The sequence below is a fragment of the Stomoxys calcitrans genome, chromosome 1 (genome assembly GCF_963082655.1).
Source record: "Stomoxys calcitrans chromosome 1, idStoCalc2.1, whole genome shotgun sequence".
Taxonomy (NCBI): Eukaryota; Metazoa; Arthropoda; class Insecta; order Diptera; family Muscidae; genus Stomoxys; species Stomoxys calcitrans.
In genome coordinates, this window is record NC_081552.1 from 139652751 (window position 1) to 139672710 (window position 19960).

At 38.2% G+C, this 19960-nt stretch overlaps 1 protein-coding gene across 3 annotated transcripts in view; it reads right to left on the bottom strand.

The window, feature by feature from the left end:
• LOC106094428 (U-scoloptoxin(01)-Cw1a) overlaps nucleotides 1-19704 on the bottom strand; it is a 90645-nt gene extending 70941 nt beyond the window's left edge. Inside the window, exon 1 of one of the 3 annotated variants that reach the window (XM_059360691.1) lies at nucleotides 19597-19704. The gene's annotated coding sequence lies outside the window, so the exon portion shown is untranslated. Of the gene's footprint in view, nucleotides 1-18782; nucleotides 18901-19565 lie in introns of those variants that run through there. The other 2 variants (XM_059360693.1, XM_059360694.1) reach the window with 2 other exon arrangements.
• Between the last annotated feature and the right edge of the window lie 256 nt (nucleotides 19705-19960).

Here is a 19960-nt window from a genome sequence, read left to right on the forward strand (position 1 = left end):
CATTACATCTTTGTCTTAAGGTCTGCTGTATTCCTTGTGCAATAATTTAAAGAAAAACTACATATGGGAGTTGTTGTCGAGGAACACACCGTGTCCGTATTCATATCCGCGCAGGCGGATCCTTCTTGTGCTAACTTTTTGGTTCGCCCCGCATATTTTATTTCTGCGGTACCCGTCATATCCGATGAGCTTTCCCCTATCCACAACCTGGGTAGCCGTCCGATGGGAGAAGTAGCATGGAAACTCCGCACGGAGAAACTCTACTGTGGAAAATTATTAACAGTTACAGTAGTAAATACCAACGAAAATTCTGGCGGGTACCTAGCTACGCCAATGGAGCAAGGAAAAGAACATGACACCTATAACCAATTTTTGCTTCAACATAAAAAAGAGGAATGTAACAGAACATATAACAAAGCCATAAATGAAGTTAAGCCAATATTATGCTATGTACTATATGGATTAAAAAAGTCTTGAATTGTCACAAATTCTACTACAATTCAATTCTTTATTAAAACAAAGTCGCAACACTTTCCACAAAACAAATCGTCTATTTATCGAAAAATTTCTTTATGGCTTACAAATTTTTCTTTTTGCGTATAGTGTATAAAAACAATATTCCAAAAGTCCATTTTCAATATTTCACTATTTCAATATTTTAATAACACTATGATGAATTCTAATATTTTGCCATCGCTCCATGACGCAGATGTTTTAGCTGTGACTGAAGTCGGCGAAAGGGCTATTAAAAAATTTATGATTAATTTCGTTCCGATGGTATATTGGACGTTGTGGGTGCAGATGTGTTGGTTAAGGAGCCACATTCTATGTTCCTAAACAATGGCAATATTCCGGAAACTATTTTTAGCACAGTAAAACAAACGAAACAAGAAACGCCTGCACAGTTTTTATAGGATGGTTGCCTTATTTTGCAGGTATTTAGTAAACAAATAAAAACAAGTAAATAAGCGTTAAGTTCGGCAGGGCCGAGCTTTGGATATGTAAACCACCGGGTATATATGTAAACCACCTTTCGTCATATTCCGGTGAAAAATGCATACCTTATGCCCATAGCAGCTATATCGAAATATGTTCCGATTTGGACCAAATACTTATAAGTACAAGTCATTGTTCAATTGCATATAATAAAATATTGATCTTTTAAGTAGCTATATCTAAAACTAAACCGATCTGAACCATATACGACACATATGTCGAAAAGCCTGACATAAGTCACTGTGTCAAATTTCAGTGAAATCGGATTATAAATGCACCTTTTATGGAGCGAGGACTTTTAATCGAGATATCGATCTATATGGACCAATTTGGACAAAGTTGCAGAAAAATGTCGAAGAGCCTAACATTACTCACTGTCGCAAATTTCGGTTAAATCGGACAATAAACGCTAAAAGTCGCTCTTATTATACGATTTCACCGAAATTTGCGACAGTGAGTAATGTTAGGCCCCAAAACTTTAAATCGAGACATCGGCAGCTATATCCAAATCTAGACCGATCTCAGCCAAATTGAAGAAGGATGTCGAAGGGCCTAACACAACCCACTGTCCCAAATTTCGGCGCCATCGGACAATAAATGCGCTTTTACTGGCCCAAAACCATAAATCGAGAGATCGGTCTATATGACAGCTATATGCAAATCTTTATCTAACTAGGCCAAAATACAGAAATATGTCGAGGGGCTTAACTTAACTCACTGTCCCAAATTTAGGCGACATCGGACAATAAATGTGCCTTTTATGGGCCCAAACCCTTAAATCTAGAGATCGATCTATATGGCAGCTGAATCCACATCTGGACTGCTCTGGGCCAAATTAGAGAAAGACGTCGAAGGGCCTGACACACCTCACTGTCCCAAATTGCAGCCAAATCGGATAATAAATGTGGCTTTTATGGGCCTAAGACCCTAAATCGGCAGATTGGTCTATATGGGGGCTATATCAAGATATAGTCCAATATAGCCCAACTTCGAACTTAACCTGCTTGTGGACAAAAAAAAAAAAGAATTTGTGCGAAATTTCAGCCCAATAGCTCTATTTTTAAAGACTGTAGATTTTGCATATATAAGTGGTCGTCGTAAGATCAATGCATAACACTGTAAACACAAATGACAGAAAGTTGTTGCAAATTATTGAGGATATTGAGGGTATAGTTTTGAATAGTAGAATAATAGGTGATAAAGAAGGAAATTTTAGCTTTTGTAGAATAATGGGTAGCTCTGTAAAGACTACAATATATGCTTCCACAGCTTTTTCGGACCATATGCCTTAATACGTAGAGGTCAAAACACCAAATACACGATAATTGAGTGATAATGAAAGGGTGTCTATACGGAAACTACACTGAAAGGACAAGTTTAGGATTCAATATAGGCAAAACCTCGCAGCACTATGTAATGATTCCCATTTTTCTGTAGACTTACCAGCAATAGACATGATTGGCACGATTATATCTAAAATAAAACAATGAAACGTAGTAAAAGAGAGAAAATCAGTTTTTGAGGCGTGGCAGAAATGTTTCGAGTGGGGGTGTTTTCGTTTGCGGTCAAGCATGACGAAGAATTTGAGAATGTACAGACGTTCACGTACACTGATAAACCGAAGACGTTATTTTTTATCAAGGGCCAGGTTTGGGTCTCAATGCAGTAAGAGGAAACAGGCGTATTATAATAACAATCTGAAGAAATTGGACTGTATAAATTGCAGTAAGGACTGATGGGCTCCATTTCTGCCTCCCATAGAGGAAATCTTAATGCAGATTTAGCAGTATTCGGATGAGGAGCAAGCAGTGAGCTTGTGTATACTCTTTTTTTTTGGCCCCCTCCTAGATTCCCCTATAGAATTCGTCGAATTACTCAATACCATTAGAAAGCTAAAGTCAAACAAGTCACCAGGGCAGGACGGCATACAATACGAGTTTTATAAATAGGCTCCCTATAATTTTTTAAAAGATGTTCTCCTTATTTTTAATAGTATTTTTTACATGTTGATATACCAATATCCTTCACACAATCTATATTGATTCCTCTTTTTAAAAAAGGTGATCCTAACATTGCCTTAAATTATAGAAGATTATCGCTCATGGATACAATCTCGAAAATTGACCATGCCATCCTATTAAATCGTATTACAGGTTGGCTGGAACGTGAAAACATTCTTAACGAATTTCAAGCAGGTTTTAGGAATATTCAACGGTTGATGACATTTTTAACCTTGTGAATACTGTATGTCTCAATATGAATGATAATAAACCCACTTATAGTTTTTTCGTCGATTTTTCGACAGCATTCGATTTGATACCTAGAAACAGCCTTTTTTACAAATTATCAGGTATGGGTTTATCTGCGAAGATAATAAGAATATTACAAGGTCTGTATGATAATACTACTACAAAGATTTGGGACGGCTGCAGTTTTTCGAAGGCGTTTAGCGTAATTTCAGTGTCGCAGGTTGTAATGTTAAAGTATTACTTTATGCAGATGGCATAGTAATTCTATCTGATTCCCCCAATGGTTTACAAACGATGATAAACTCTTTGCAAGGGTATTGCACTAAATGGCATTTGAAAGTCAACGTATTGAAATCGAAGATACTTGTTTTTCGAAGAGGTAATAAAGACAGGTCTGAAATGACATTATGATAATCAAGAGATTGAGATTGTAAACCGATACACTTATCTTGGAGTTGAACTCTCACACAATTTATCATTCAATACTCACTTATAGACTAAACTTTTGTCTTCCAAAATCGATTTATTTAGCCCAACCATGGTCGTGATATATAGCCAACCTGGGATATCGACAACTAATAAATGCAAGATTTTCACAGCATGCGCTAGATCAATAATGTAGTATGCATCACAAATATGGGTTTTTCAGAAATATGAATGTGTAGAGAAACTGCTAAGATTTTTCATTACAAAAATGTTGTATTTTCCAAATAATACGCCAAACTATATCATACACTTAGAAACTTGTCTACCCACTTTATACATGTCTACGTTAAAGAATCATTTTTGCTATGTCAGCAGAGTTCTGCGTTTAGGATCACACAGATTGCCACGGTTACTTGCAGAAAAAGTTTTGGAGTTGAAAATATATTGGGCAAAAGAATGGTTAAATATATGCGAAAACATACGTTACTTTCCTCCCTATCATAACTTCCCCCTTTGTTATTATTGGAAGGAGATTATTGACACTTTAAGTACTCAGGAATCCAATGATTTTCGTAGCAGTGCAAATAACTCGCGATTCCATGATCTTTATTCCTATTTTCAATACAGTCAAATCCCCTCTTGAAGAACAGATTTATCTTTACATGCAACAGGCTTGATTATAAAAGCTAGAGGAGGCCTGCTTGATTTGAAGGCCAAACATTTCACCGGAAGTAATAACTCAAATGTATTCTGTTCAATTTGCAATTTAAACCAGCCCAAAAACACATAACATTTTGTTGAAGCTTGCCCTATTTTAGCAGAATACAGAACAATATTTTTTGGCAAAAGTATTCTTGAGGAGAGGGAAGTCATTGATATACCAAATGGCGCGAATTTTCTTCCATTATACAAAAATATTATTGCAAGTCGTAAATATAGAAAAGTAATTCTAAATGAATACAATATCTAATCACAAATGAATTCTTTTTATTGTACAACTTAATAGGAAAAAATGGCAAACAGCAAAGTAACATAAGCAATTTGTAAACTCATCTATTAATTAAATAAAAACAAGTATGAGCGTGCCAAGTTAGTCCAGTCAAGACCCAAGATCGGTTTATATGGCAGCTACATCAAAGCATGGACCGATTTGGCCCATTTACAATCCCAACCGACCTACACTAATAAAAAGTATTTGTGCAAAATTTCAGGCGGCTAGCTTTACTCCTTCGAAAGTTGGCGTGCTTTCGACAGACAGACGGACATGGCTAGATCGACATAAAATTTCATAACAATCAAGAATATATATACTTTATGGGGTCTCAGTATAATATAAATAAATAAATAAAATTTACGAAAATGTTCACAAATGCAGGAACGTATCTCTTCGCAAAATTAAACTTCCGATTTAATTGAAATGATTAAATTGAAATGATTTTCAATCGATTTTAATGAAGTTCAAGTCAATTGGGCAACCATCACTATGGTTAAAAATGCTTTATTTTAAATATCTAAAATGATATGTGCCTAATGCTCTCAGTTTGTTCGCATAGAGTTTTTGAGAATAAAAAGCCATTAAAACCGATTGTCTAAATGTGGACAATTTCCATTTGAAATAATAAAACCAATTTGAAACTAAATGAAACAAGTAAAAGCGTGCTAAGTTCGGCCGGGCCGAATCTTACATACCCTCCACCATGGATCGCATTTGCCGAGTTCTTCTCCCGGCATCTCTTCTTAGGCAAAAAAGGATATAAGAAAAGATTTGCTCTGCTATTATTATATTATTACATGTTGGAGACCTGTGTAAAATGTCAGCCAAATCGAATAAGAATTGCGCCCTTAGGGGGCTCAAGAAGTAAAATAGAGAGATCGATTCATATAATAATAAGTATTTGTGCAAAATTTCAAGCGGCTAACTATACTCCTTCGGAAGTTAGCGTGCTTTCGACAGACAGATGGACGGACGGACGGACATGGCTAGATCGACATAAAATGTCGCGATGATCAAGAATATATATACTTTATGGGATCTCAGACGAATATTTCGAGTAGTTACAAACAGAATGACGAAATTAGTATACCTCCATCTTATGGTGGAGGGTATAAAAAAAATAAGAGCAAAATTTTTTTTTTCTTTTTTTGTAAAAGTTCTAAAGCTCATTAGCCGAAATCTTATACATATATAAAAATCAATTTGTGTTTGTTTGTAGGTTTGTTTGTTTGCTTGTGTTTTCCTTATAGACTCAGAAACGGCTGAACCGATTTTCTTGAAATTTTCACAGATGGTGCATAATGACCCCGTGGTGAAAATAGGGTACTACATTTTGTGATATCTGAAGGAGGGGGCGGACCCTCCCCCTTACCCTAAATTTCAGAAACGCCAGATCTCGGAGATGGGTGGTGCGATTTAAGCGAAATTTTGTGTGCTCTCATATAGTACCCCAAAAAATAACAAGTAAAAGCGTGCTAAGTTCGGCCGGGCCGAATCATATATACCCTCCACCATGGATCGCTTTTGTCGAGTTCTTTTCCCACCATCTCTTCTAAGGCAAAAAAAGGATAAAAGGAAAGATTTGCTCTGCCATTAGGGCGATATCAATATATGGTCCGTGTAAAATGTCAGCCAATTCGAATAAAAATTGCGCCCTTTGGGGGCTCAAGAAGTAAAATAGAGAGATCAATTTATATGGGAGCTGTATCGGGCTATTGACCGATTCAGACCATAATAAACACGTATGTTGATGGTCATGAGAGAATCCGTCGTACAAAATTTCAGGCAAATCGGATAATAATTGCGACCTCTAGAGGCTCAAGAAGTCAAGATCCCAGATCGGTTTATATGGCAGCTATATCGGGTTATTAACCGATTTGAACCTTATTTGACACAGTTATTGAAAGTAAGAATAAAATACGTCATGCAAAATTTCAGTCAAATCGGATAGGAATTGCGCCCTCTAGAAGCTCAAGAATTCAAGTCCCCAGATCGGTTTATATGACTGCTATATCAGGTTACGAACCGATTTGAACCATACTTGGCACAGTTGTTGGGTATCATAACTTAATACTTTGTGCGAAAATTCATTCAAATCGGATAAGAATTGCGCCCTCTAGAGGCTCAAGAAGTCAAGACCCAAGATCGGTTTATATGACAGCTATATTAGGTAATGAACCGATTTGAACCATACTTAGCACAGTTGTTGGATATCATAACGAAACACGTCGTGCATCATTCCAATCGGATAAGAATTGGCAAAGGTGACAAATTTACGACCATAGCAATATGGGGCTCAAATAAAAGGTCTTTGGGAGTAAAGCACGAATTTGATATCAATATTCGGGAAAAGTGTCTATGGGGCCACCCCACCCCCACAACACCGCCCAAATAGGAAGTATTTTCTGACTATTGCGAAATGAGGCTCAAATAACAGGGTTTTTAGAGTATAACACTAATCTGATACATATTTTCAAGGCCAGCTCACTCAGTGGCCAACCATCCCCCAAAACACCCCCAAGCCGGTCATGTTTGGCGACTATGGAAATATGGGGCTCAAATTAAAGGTATTTGGAATATACCACGTATCTGATATCAACATTAGGGTCCAACTGTCCAGGGGAGGTCCCACCACCATAACAAACTCCCATTGGACGTATTTGCTCACCAAGACAATTTGGGTCTAAAAGAGAGTGGAACTAAATATTTATAGTCAGGCCAAATAAGGAGTTTAAATGAGATTAGAAAACGAATTTGATATCCAATTTTGAGGCCAATGGCAATATGGAGCTCAAATAAATTATATATAGTTATATGAGAATAGAGCACGTTGCTGATATGTTTTCCAGGCTTGCTGATATGCTTTCCAGGGATTGGGGGACCACCCCAATCCCCAAAACATCCCTAAATCGGGCATAATTACCGACCATGTCAATATGACATGGTATGAAAGGTAATTGGGCGGTAGAGCAAGAATTGATACCCACTTTCGGGACGAAATACCTCCCCAAACGCAATATGTTACTGCCCATCGCAATATGGGGCTCAAATAAACGAATTTGGGAGTAGAATGCGAATTTGATATCCAAAAGTAGGACCATGTATCTAGGGCATCACCCCGTCCCTCAAACACCCCCCAAAGGGTAAACATTTTTCGACAATGCCAATATGCGGCTCAAATGAAAGGCATTTGAGATTAGAAAACAAATTTGATAACCTATTTTGGGGCCATGTGTTTGGGGGACGCCTTATCCTGTAAACTCCCCTAAACCAATGGCAGTATGGGGTTTAAATAAATGGTATTTGAGAGAAGAGCATGATGTTGATATTTTTTCAGGGCCAAGTGTCTCACCTACGAAAACACCTCTACAGCAGACATAATGGGAATATCGGGCTGAAATAAAGTATTTTAAGAATGGAGTACACCATACATCCAAACTTAAATTTGTAGACCAATAAAGATCATATGGGACTCAGACAAAGGCACTTATATTGTTAAACTGTTTGTCGAGCGATATACTTCGAACGATATACTATTTTCGTAACATGTTAATTCACTAAAAGCTCTTTAATTGTCGACAGTAAATATTCCAAGGGAACTTTTGATCCATATAAAGTAAAAGAAGGCGCAGCGGAGCGGGCCCCGGTCAGCTAGTTTTTAATAAAATGTGATTTAATAGCTGATGTCTTTTTGGCAACACTGGTTTAAACAGCTCACGTATGTCTCATGTTTTGTTTCACTGTCAAACATCTTCAGTTTGATGTATAATTTAACCATGAATCGTCTTACAAACGAACAACGCTTGCAAATTATTGACTTTTATTATCAAAATGCGTGGTCATTGGGCGCTCGCTTTTTTCATACCCTCCACCATAGGATGGGGGTATACTAATTTCGTCATTCTGTTTGTAACTCCTCGAAATATTCATCTAAGATCCCATAAAGTGTATATATATTCTTCCATGTCCGTCCGTCTGTCTGTCGAAAGCACGGAAACTTTCGAGGGAGTAGAGCTAGCCGCTAGAAATTTTGCACAAATACTTCTTATTAGTGTAGGTCGGTTGAGATTGTAAATGAGCCATATCGGTCCATGAGCCATATCCGGTATATTGATATAGCTGCCATATAAATCGATCTGGGATCTTGACTTCTTGAGACTCCAGAGGGCGTAATTATTATTCGAAATTTTGTACAACGACTTCTCCATGATATACGACTTCTCCCATGTCAAATATAGTTCGAATCGTTATGTAGCCTGATACAGATCCCATATAAACCGATATCACAATGACGATTCACAATGACTTCTACTATAGTCTTCAATATTCAATTCAATTATGGTCCGATTCGGACCATAACTTGATATAGCTGTCATATTATAGCAATTCTTTTCTTTTGTCCTTTGTTTGCCCAAAAAGAGATATCGGGAAAAGAACTCGACAAATGCAATCTATGGTGGAGGGTATATATGATTCGGCCCGGCCGAACTTAGCGCGCTTTTACTTGTTTTTCTCATTTTTGATTCAATGGTTACGTAAATAAGCAGAAATGTCGATTTTGGGGTGAAGATCAGCCAGAAGCATTGCAGGAGTTGCCAATGCATCCAGAAATAATTACAGTTTGGTGCGGTTTATGGGTTGGTGGCACTAATGGACCGTACTTCATCAAAGATGATGCGAATCGTAACGTAACTACGAATGGTGAGCGCTACCGTGATATGATTTCCAAATTTATTTTACCCAAAATGCAAAAGTTTGAATTGCATGACAATGGACAATGGACTTATTGAGAGGCGTGTCCGGTGTACCTTTTATATCACGTTCGGGACCGGTCAATTGGCCGCCTAGTTCGTGCGATTAAACGCCTTTAGACTATTTCTGTGGGGCTATGTTAAACAAGCCCGCTTCAATTGAAGCATTGGAAGACAATATTGAAGCATTTATTCATAAGATACCAGTCGGAATGTTGGATAGAGTATGCCAAAATTAGACTAAGCGGATCGACCATTTGAGGTGCAGTCACGGTAACCATTTGCATGAAATAATCTTCTAACAATAAATTTTATGGACCTTAACTATTGATTTTTTTCAAAAACTTTCCTATAGCTAAAAAAAATCACCCTCCAATTCAATAGCCCATATTTGAGCGCTATAAAACAAAACCTGTCAAGAGATAAAAGTTAAGCTTTCACTTTAGACCAACTGTCATCGGCGATGGCTCTGTTTCTGGAACCAGAAGCGTTCAAAATTTTCAGTGAAAAAATTGGAAATATCTTAACCCATTTCACAGTTACAGAAGGATTTTAAGGAAAAAATTGGTTGGAACATCGTGCGGGCAAACGAGGTTAAAACCCCCCAACTATTCCCAGAGGCTCTCTTGCAGGAGTCAAGGGAAAAGGTTGCCTTGCTTGCCATTTGCAAAATATTTGGTTTGAAGTTCAATTTCCTGTCCAGCAAAACACCCAGCTATTTTGCGCTCTCAATAAACGACACATTATCTCCTCCCAAGGAGACCGGTCACTATGGGCAACATATATCTCCTGCCGAAAAGAACAACTTCCATTTTACACGGATTTACGCCTATCTGTGACAAAAAAAGTCCGTTGTAGGTAGTTAGAGTTGCTGTTATTCTCATGGAGCGAAATTAGAAAGAATAGAAACCTGATGAAGCTCCTATATATACCGATCTCTCGATTTGCCATTTACAGCCTTGGAAGCCGCAATTGTTATCAGATTTGGCTGGATGGCTTACGTAGTGTTCTTTTATAACTTCCAACGGCTGAGCAAAGAACGACTTCTACTATAGTCTTCAATATTCAATTCAATTATGGTCCGATTCGGACCATAACTTGATATAGCTGTCATATTATAGCAATTCTTTTCTTTTGTCCTTTGTTTGCCCAAAAAGAGATATCGGGAAAAGAACTCGACAAATGCAATCTATGGTGGAGGGTATATATGATTCGGCCCGGCCGAACTTAGCGCGCTTTTACTTGTTTTTCTCATTTTTGATTCAATGGTTACGTAAATAAGCAGAAATGTCGATTTTGGGGTGAAGATCAGCCAGAAGCATTGCAGGAGTTGCCAATGCATCCAGAAATAATTACAGTTTGGTGCGGTTTATGGGTTGGTGGCACTAATGGACCGTACTTCATCAAAGATGATGCGAATCGTAACGTAACTACGAATGGTGAGCGCTACCGTGATATGATTTCCAAATTTATTTTACCCAAAATGCAAAAGTTTGAATTGCATGACATATGGTTTTAACAAGACGGTGCCACATGCCACGTGCCACACAACACGCGTAACAATGGACTTATTGAGAGGCGTGTCCGGTGTACCTTTTATATCACGTTCGGGACCGGTCAATTGGCCGCCTAGTTCGTGCGATTAAACGCCTTTAGACTATTTCTGTGGGGCTATGTTAAACAAGCCCGCTTCAATTGAAGCATTGGAAGACAATATTGAAGCATTTATTCATAAGATACCAGTCGGAATGTTGGATAGAGTATGCCAAAATAAGACTAAGCGGATCGACCATTTGAGGTGCAGTCACGGTAACCATTTGCATGAAATAATCTTCTAACAATAAATTTTATGGACCTTAACTATTGATTTTTTTCAAAAACTTTCCTATAGCTAAAAAAAATCACCCTCCAATTCAATAGCCCATATTTGAGCGCTATAAAACAAAACCTGTCAAGAGATAAAAGTTAAGCTTTCACTTTAGACCAACTGTCATCGGCGATGGCTCTGTTTCTGGAACCAGAAGCGTTCAAAATTTTCAGTGAAAAAATTGGAAATATCTTAACCCATTTCACAGTTACAGAAGGATTTTAAGGAAAAAATTGGTTGGAACATCGTGCGGGCAAACGAGGTTAAAACCCCCCAACTATTCCCAGAGGCTCTCTTGCAGGTGTCAAGGGAAAAGGTTGCCTTGCTTGCCATTTGCAAAATATTTGGTTTGAAGTTCAATTTCCTGTCCAGCAAAACACCCAGCTATTTTGCGCTCTCAATAAACGACACATTATCTCCTCCCAAGGAGACCGGTCACTATGGGCAACATATATCTCCTGCCGAAAAGAACAACTTCCATTTTACACGGATTTACGCCTATCTGTGACAAAAAAAGTCCGTTGTAGGTAGTTAGAGTTGCTGTTATTCTCATGGAGCGAAATTAGAAAGAATAGAAACCTGATGAAGCTCCTATATATACCGATCTCTCGATTTGCCATTTACAGCCTTGGAAGCCGCAATTGTTATCAGATTTGGCTGGATGGCTTACGTAGTGTTCTTTTATAACTTCCAACGGCTGAGCAAAGAACGCACTATGGGCGAAATGACCGATCTAGCGCCTCAAAACTGAATTTTCAACTTGTTTAAAATCGACAAAATGGTATCTCAATCGATAACAAACATTCCACTGATTGATTCGGTCTAGTAGAACAGTTTTAAGCTGCTGGGTTTGAACATATGTATCAGCGGGTGCATATTAAGCATTACCACTTTTTTTTGCATTATCAACAAGGTAATAAATTTGCGTTTGTGTCAACTTGCAAATACAATGTTTATGGGAACATTCCATTAAGGAACTGGGGCAAACTTCTCACAAATCAAATCAGATTCAATATTAGGCTCAATGATAGGGAACCTCCTTTTTCCGAACGGCGTGCCGGAGAGCAACACCTCTACATGGCAAAGTATCTCACAAATGTCGCCAGCATTGAAGGGGATAACCACCGCTGAAAAACTTTCTGATGTTCCTGACAGAATTCGAACCCGGGCGTTCAACATCAAAGGCGGACATGCTAACCTATGCGCTATGGTGGTGTGTCAACTAAGTGAACAAAAATTTGTGTTTTTCATTGAGAGGGGAATGTATAACCTTGTTTTAGGAAAAACAAGTAAAAGCGTTCTAAGTTCGGCCGGGTCGAATCTTGGGAACCCACCGCCATGGGTTCTGCTAAAAACTTATACAATATAAATTAAGTTGTGGGGCATAATTTTATTCTACATGTCAAACTTCTGTCAAACCAGCAAAAATTAAAGCTTCTGGGAACCGAACAAGGATGATCGAGAGACCGGTTTACATGGGAGCTATTTCAGGTTATAGACTGATTTTGGCCGTACTTGGCCAAATCGGATAAAAATTTCGGCTTCCAGGTGCTCAAGAATTCATTAAGTATCCGTGCAAAATTTCAAGCGGCTAGCTTCGCGCGTTCAACCTCTATCGTGATTTCGACAGACGGACGGACATGGCTAGATCGATTCAGAACGACGAGGCAATCAAGAATATATATACTTTATGGGGTCTTAGACGAATATTTCGAGGTGTTGCAAACGGAACGACTACATTAGAATACCCCCTCCTATGGTGGTGTGTATGAAAGTTATGTTAACGTAGCTTATACCAAAACTGGAAAATAATTATGACACCCATGGACTGGAACTTTTGGGTTCAATGGGATTCGATTGACTAATTTAATTTTCATAAGTTACTATGTTGTCTTGTGATTATTTTGCGGTATAAATCATGTGCGTTTCCCTGCATCTCTACGAGATATTGCATTTTTAAGGAACAATATCTGTGCACAGACGAGAAGTTTATATAATATTGTGCACAGACGAGAAGTTTATATAATATTGTGCAAGCCAAGTTGAGAGATGCGTTTATATAAGAGCTATATCAGGTTATGGACCTAATCAGACCAGACTTGAATTTAAGCCTAATCAGACAAGAATTACGTCCTCCGGGGGTCCAATAAGTACATTCGGGAGATTGGTTTATATAGGAGCCAGAGACGTAGCCAGGATTTTATTTTGATGGGGGGGGGGGGGCCCTCCCCACATATTTTCAAAAACGAAAATTGCCAAAATTCTTCTGTTACCATAAAATTGGTAATGATACCTAAAATTCTTTTTTGAAAATTTGTAGGCCCATCCTTATCTCTCAAAGCCTTCAAAGTATGGTTATCTTTTCGAAAATCTCATTTTCATAGTGAAAGTTTCGGCAAATCAGCTTTAGCATTTTAATGAAATTTTTCATTTACGTTAATTTTTGCTCTCAAACTAGTTTTAGGATTTCAATAGGTTATTGTTTGTATCGGTCTATTAGTTTTAAATTACTTTTATTCCATCCAATTTTACGCAAACAAATAGAGAACATTAAGCAACTATAATTGTTAAATTTTTCAAAAAATAAATGTTGACCAATTTTTACAAAGAACCATCTACATTCTGCTTAAATAATGTCGCAAATTTCTTCTTCGAACTTAATTAAAATCGATCGAAACTCCGTTTTTGATGGACAAGATGTCCGATAAAAACTGTATCCAACTATTATCGCATATGCCTACAATTTGGCGCAGAGGTTAGCATGTTCGCCTATTACGCTGAACGCCGGGGTTCGAATCCTGGCGCAACCATCAGAAAAAATTGTTAGCGGTGGTTTTCCCCTCCTAATGCTGGCAACATTTGTGAGGTACTATGCCATGTAAAACATTTCTCCAAAGAGGTGTCGCACTGCGGCACGCCGTTCGGACTCGTCTTCAAAAAGGAGGTCCCTTATCATTGAACTTAAACTTGAATCGAACTGCACTCATTGATATGTGAGAAGTTTGCCCCTGTTCCTTAGTGGAATGTTCATGGGCAAAAATTTTTTTTTTTTTTTTTGCTTATAATTTCTAACATGTCTTTATAAGTCCTAAAGTTTTCCTTCCCAATTTATTGGAGATAAAATAAGAAAACGTGGTAGAACTAACAAGAAAAAGGGCGTTAAGTTTGGCAGGGCCGAACTTTGGATACCAACCATCTCGGGTATATATGTACCACCTTTCGTCATAATCCGGTGAGAAATGCATACCTTATGCCCCATAGCAGCTATATCGAAATATGTTCCGATTTGCACCAAATACTAATTAGTACAACTCATTATTCAATTGTGTATAACTGAATATTGATCTTTTTAGTACCTATATCTAAAAATAAACCGATCTGAACCATATACGACACGGATGTCGAAAACCCTAACATAAGTCACTATGTCAAATTTCAGTGAAATCCGATTATAAATGCGCCTTTTATGGTGCCAAGACTTTAAATCGAGATATTGATCTTTATGGCAGCTATATTCAAATCTGGACCGATTTGGGCCAAGTTGCAGAAGGATGTCGAAAAGCCTAACACAACTCACTGTCCCAAATTTCGGCGACATTGGACAATAAATGCGCCTTTTATGGGCCCAAAACCTTAAATAGAGATATCGGTCTATATGCCAGCTATATTCAAATCTGCACCGATCTGAGCCAAATTGAAGAATTATGTCGAAGGTCTTAACACAACTCACTGGCCCAAATTTCGGAGAAATCGGACAATATATGCGCCTTTTATGGGCCCAAAACCTTAAATCGAGAGATCGGTCTATATGCCAGCTATATCCAAATCTGGCCCGATCTGAGCCAAATTGAAGAAGGATGTTGAAGGTCCTAACCTAACTCACTATTCCAAATAAAAGTTCCTTTCATGAGCCCAAAGCTTTAAATCGAGAGATCGGACTACATGGCAGCTACATCCAAATCTGGACCGATCTGCGCCACTGTCCCAAATTTCAGCAAAATCGGGTAATAAATGTGGGCATAAGACCCTAAATCGACGCATCGGTCTATATCAGGGCTATATCGGGATATAGTCCAATAAAGCCCATCTCAGAACTTAAACTCCTTATGGAAAAAAAAGAATCTGTGCAAAATTTGATATTTCGATGTGTTGCAAACGGAATGACAAAATGAATATACCCCCATCCTTCGGTGGTGGGTATAAAAATCGAAAACGCGATGAGATGTCTACGTTATTGCAGTTGCAAACTGTCTCTTTTTTTGCCCAATAATTGATGTCAAATGACCCAGCAGCAAACGTAAGTGTAATATAAAACTTGCTCTCATAGATAAAAGCCACATTTTCTCACTTAAGGTGGGTATTAAGTTCGTGCTTCACAGTGAAAATTAATATTTTTACGATTACCATACCTTAGAAAAATTCTAGCACGAGTTAGGAACGAGGTATCGTAATGAAATTTGGTTTGGCGTAAATTGGACGTCTAAAATCAGACATGTTAGGTTAGGTTGAAAAGAGGATGCAGGTTTTAATCCGCCCCATGCCACTATGGACATACACCTAAGCCAGTAATCGGCTTGTTGTGCGCTCTTTAAACTATAAAGTAACCTCTAAAAAGAAAATGTTAAGTTAGGAATTCTATGCTGCTTACAAAATCCCTAATTGTTTTCAATACCACTCCCCCAAGTTGGTTCATATCTGGTATTGTGTCCCCACTTAATTGCCGGTATCTGTTAGACGCGAAAGCCGGGCAATGACAAAGGAAATGCTCCAACGTCTCATCTGCTTACCCACATGCCTCAACATAATAAAAATTATGGCAATAATGCTACCTCTTTTGATGGCAGGTGTGATTTTATTCCAAAATCATTCAATACAACTTTCTTCGCTAAATGGCCATAAAATATCAAAAAAATATTTTTTTTATTGTAGGGGCTTAGGAAATAAAAAGATTTTGTTTTTTTTTTAATTTTTAAAGTTAAAAATATTTAAAAAAATGCCACGTCAATACAAATTCTATAAATTACGAATATATAAAATTTCATCAAAATCGGACAACGCAATCGAGGGTCAGGCGTAATTGGTTAAAATTTTGTCTTTAAAATATTTATTGAAATGTGTCTATAGAAACAATTTTATGAAAATGTTGTTTTTGGACAGATAACCATAATAAAAAGTCTTTACAAATGCATTTACAAAATGTAAAATTATATTGAAATTTTGGCTTAAAAAACTAATCTCGAAGTTTGGTTGTCTTAAGAGAGTTTTCGCTGAAATTTGGTCCTAAAAAAAAATTATTAAAACTTGGTCTTTAAAATTTTTTTTTTTAATTTTTTGCTATAAGCTTTTAGAAAAAAATTAATTTGAATGTTGTCTTGAAATAAGTCTGCGTCCGGCCAGCGCTAAAGTTTTGTCAGCCCAAACCCATATTTGGGTTTGGGCTGACAAAAAATGTCGTTAGACAAATGTCGTTAGAAAAATTTTATTAAGAAAAAATTTCATTAAAATTATGTTTTGGATTAAAATGCCAATACTGAACTGCTGCGCAAGCAGGCAAGATCTTCGTGTGACAATGTGCTTAGGCGCGACAAATTTCTTTACGAACAGCGACTGCGTGCTAAGGTTCTTGCTTCTGCACGAGGAAGTAAGAGCTTTTGGTCGTTCGTAAAAAGAGTAAAGGGTAGTTCTTCATCTATTCCAACTCTTGCTAAGGATGATCAAACGTTCACTGCTGGCTGGTATATTTGCAGAGAACTCTTCCCTGCCGGATAGCAATCAACCACTCCCCTCAATCGAAAATGTATCTGGCGTCATTCCCCAAATATTTTTTCCAACTCGTGGAGTTAAAAGGGTTTTTGAGAATCTAGACGTAAATAAATCCCCGGGCCCGGATGAAATATCAACACTTGTCTTACGTAAGTGTTCTTCGACGCGCGCTCGTCCATTACGCAACCTTTTCAACCTTGCCTACCGTGTGGTAGTCTTCCCAGCTCGTTAGAACGTTGCGAACGTTCAGCCAATACTCAAGAAAGGTGCGGCAAACAACTCTGCAAATTATCGACCAATTGCGATATGCTCCGCTCTCTCCAAGGCCATGGAGAGCATGGATAATCACCACCTTGTGAGGTATTTTGAGTCTAATGGGCTTCTTAGCAACCGAAAGTATGGGTTTGGACTTCTTAGCGACCAATAGTATGGGTATGGGCGTACTCATTCGACCATAGGCCGAGCCTTCGAGGGATTGAGGACAAGAGGCGGATTATGGACGATACACTCTGCCAGGATTTGCTGTCTACTTCTAAGTGGGGTCGAATGAATCGAGTAGATTTTAATGCATGGAAGACTCAGTGCTGCTTGTTGTCACACAAACGATTCGCTGACCCATTACGATCATCTTTGTCTATCAACGGTGTAGATGTTGAGCAATCAGAAGCTCTTGATGTTCTGGGCATGAAAATACAAAGTGCTGTCCGTTGGGCTAAACATGTATTTGAAGTGTCGATAGAAGCATTCAAGTGTTTAGGCTTCCTTAAACGGTGTAGGAATTACTTCACACCGTCTGATCTTCTTAACATCGACACCACTTTCATAAGACCGAAAATGGAATACAACGCACATGTATGGGCTGGAGCTTCAAAATCATCCCTGGAGCTACTGGACCGTGTACAGAGGAGAGCGATGGAGTTGATTGGGGTCAGTGGGGTATCCAAATGTATTGCCTGCCTTCACAATCGTCGCAATGTGGGTTGTTTGGCGCTGTTCTAACGGTACTTTCATGGTGTGTGTTCGTCTGATATTCGTCTTCTTATTCCTGATGTAAGGATGTATGTCAGGAATACTAGGCATTCCAGGAACTCACACCCGTTTGTAATTGATTGCCCAGCGGACCGCACAATGCATTATGGAGAGAATTCTCATTTCGCCCGAACCGTTCGTATGTGGAATCGACTTCCGGCTAATGTTTTTCCCACCCACTTTGACAACCAAAGATTTAAGACAAGTGTCAATAAGCACTACACCCTTTATCCCAAGCGCCACAAGTTTAGAACCGCTAAATCAACCATTTCGCCCATAATCGAACAGTACAAATCGGTCTATAACCTGATATAGCTCTCATATTACCCTTTCTCGCGATCTGAGGTCTTGAGCCCTTAGCAACACCAATTGTAATCTGAACTTGGCACGTTTTTACATGTTAATCAATGACTTAATATTTGGCATCTGTCGTACGCTATCTTGACACGCTTCGAATAAAAAAACTCTATATGATTCTGTAAAATATTGACTTCTTGCATTTCCACATATTGTATTTAGTACTAGTTTTGGCAACAATAACACAAACAGGGCAATAACAACAATGCCAACGTTAGTTTTCGCAACGAGAGTGTTTCTAGAACTTTGATTCGATAGGCGGAGGTAATGAATCTGTTTTTTGTGTGTATAACCAAATCAAATGTGATATAACTTAAAGAGTATATATTCGTTAGAAACCTTTTTTTTACCAATTTTCACTCCGTTTAGTTCGGACACATTAATCACTTATTGCGAGTTTTGCAAGTGTCAAAATGGGGTATCGTCCGGAAATACTATTTTGTTGGCAGATTACCGAATGGTGTGTCGCTACACAACAACTATTACCAATTACAAATTTATTAGAATGATTTATTATTTGCGGTTAATTTTGCGCAACACTGTATGTAAATATACATATATATATATATATATATATATATATATATGTATGTTTTTAGGTAGGTAAATAGTAGTATGTATTTATTATGTTATGTATAGCATTGAGTAGTTTAGTTTTATAAATGTCGTAAACAAACTTGTTTTTTTCTCTTTGTGTTTCATTTTGATTTTTTCTTTTTAACTATTTGATCGACTTTTGGTAAAGAATTTGCATTTGCTCAACATATTCAACTTGTCGGCCGCGATGACTGTTGACTTTCTAAGGGGAATTTGCATACTAGCGGGGGTCACACTACTATGACTTCATTCATTAACACACGTCACACGCTAATACCATTCCATTGCACCTTGAGAAAATTGGAATTCCATTGGTGATGGACTCGGTGGACGGACATTTCTGCAATGGCAATTAATAACAATTTGAAGAAACCGCATCCGAAGCAGTTACAGACAGGCTGGCAGACTACTTTTGACAATTGCACAATTCGCGATACCGAAATTTGTGGCAGTGCTCAAAAAGTAATTGGCAAGAAAAAGCTTCGCTCCCGAGGCAAATATCAACACAAGAAATACACTTGCACGGGGAGACTAACCACAAAACATGCGAATAGTGGAGTTGCTTACTTTACTCAAATCACTTCAAGCCGAATTTCAGATCTCCGATTCTGCGAATGTGTACTACCAAACCAATCGAGCAACAAGACAACCCGCGACTAAAGAAGGTATTATTCGCATCGACGTATGATCCATTCACGAGCAAAGATCGGCGCTTACACTGTGGGCGCCGTCGCTCTGCTTCTGCTCACCGTCCAATGTTGGTTTAAATGGCAAACGGGTATAAAAAAGTCAACGCCAACTGAGCAACAGCAAGTTTCAAAACAGCCAAATAGCAACGGATGGTAAGCAGTGACATAGGAAAACAAGAAACAGTCGTCAGTCGGATCGACGAGACCAGTGATTGTCGATCGATGTTTTAAAAGACTGGATT